This window comes from Crocuta crocuta, unplaced genomic scaffold, assembly GCF_008692635.1.
Source record: "Crocuta crocuta isolate KB4526 unplaced genomic scaffold, BGI_CrCroc_1.0 scaffold328, whole genome shotgun sequence".
NCBI classification, from domain to species: Eukaryota; Metazoa; Chordata; class Mammalia; order Carnivora; family Hyaenidae; genus Crocuta; species Crocuta crocuta.
Genome location: NW_027529645.1, coordinates 1307768 through 1309362, shown reverse-complemented (window position 1 = coordinate 1309362; position 1595 = coordinate 1307768). Strand labels below are relative to the sequence as shown.

Here is a 1595-nt window from a genome sequence, read left to right as displayed (position 1 = left end):
TAGATTTGTGACTGGCAGATGCTCTATATAGTGGAGACTATTGTCTGATAAGTGCTCTTAACATACTTTTTTTTTTGGCTATTTATTAAAAGGCTAACCTTGATGCATGCAAAAGCTTTTCATTTTTTGCTTTATAAATGCAAGAAAACATCCAGCCACTCCCAATATCTCTCTCAAATCCTGCAGATATTTTTAAATGCCAGATAAAATGACAGGCTGGGCGTTTTCTAAATATTTTCTGCCCAAAACCAGGAAGCCTTCCCCATGATCCTTTAGGGGTATTTAAAAATCGTAAGGCATGGTTAGATTTTGAGCAGATGGGAGATGGTGGTAGACTCAAATTTCTATAGCCTTAGTCCAGTGGAGAGAGAAAATGAGGATAAATGAATCACAGTTTGTGCCAACACAAGATTCATTTTCCACACTTCATATGTGGGAAGAGGAAACTACGTTTTAATTAGCACATTTTTAGGGAAGAGGGAGGGGATGAAGATGAGGGGGATGGCATGAAGTATTTGAGGGGGAAGAGAAGAGTCTGCAGAGGAGGAAGGAAATGAAGTGGACTGTCGCCAGTGCCTTGGAAACCAAGGGAGATAAGGGTGGGGAATGAAGTTTGTTCTGCTTGGTAGGGTGGGGTTGACTCGAGGGACCATGAATAACCAGAATGGCGCTTGGAGGGGTGTGCTTGTGAGTGGATTCGTGCCCCTGGAGCACACGTGTGCGGGAGGGATGTACAAGTCGTAGGTGGCAGAGAAAGATATGCATTACTGGGAGGTCTGTTTCGAGAAACATGTCTGGGCGACGGGAGTGGGGGTGGGGGGCCCAGTGTCACCTGTGGATGGATCCACATCCCTGTTATTGCGTGTTGCAAAAGTTTACCCAGCCCCGAATTCAAGGCTGGCGCTGCCTCCCTCGGCTTTTTCCCAGTATGAAGTCAGCTCTCATAAGCTCACAAGGCCAGGGGCCAGAGTAGGGGGGAAGACCCTCCATGGTCCAAGTGGAGCAGGATTGAGAGAGCCCCTACCCTGCCCCTCTGTGGACATGAGTAGTGGGGGGAGGAAGCGCCCAAGAGGCAAGAATGCTGAGAAGAAAATCTAGGCCCCTCCTATGGGGGGCGTGCGGAGGTCGAACCTCAGCAGTGGCCTCCCCCTCAACACCCAGCAGCCAGAGTAGGCAGCAGAGGTTGACTGAAAGCGGAGGTTCAGCCTCGGGACGCGGAGGGTCGCTCAGGTTAGGGTGGGCAACGTTTCCGAGGTGTCCCTCCTCCTCCTCCTCGTACTACGGTTTCCGTATCGGGGTCGCTTCCCCCTCCGACCCTCAGGGGACGCCACGGATCGGAACTGCATAGCCAGAGGAGGACACTGAAGAGGTGCCAAGCAGCCGCTCAGCATCGGGCGCTCGGAGAGGCCCGGCCGGCCTGTAGGTCCCGGCGGCCGCGACCGCACAGATGTGGAGCTAGAGGGCGGGGAGGGGGCCGCCGCGGGTGGAGCCACGGCTCCCGAGGGGCCGTAGGGGCCGCGAGGGGCGGGGCCTTAAGGAGGCGGGGCCCAGAACGTCCTGCGATTCCGAGGGGCGGGGCCAGGACGCTCGGGGGC

General features: G+C 54.5%; 1 protein-coding gene across 1 annotated transcript in view; it reads left to right on the top strand.

The window, feature by feature from the left end:
* The window catches only part of ADD3 (adducin 3), a 121144-nt gene that overhangs the window by 340 nt on the left and 119209 nt on the right, over nt 1-1595 (top strand). The window lies entirely within an intron of this gene.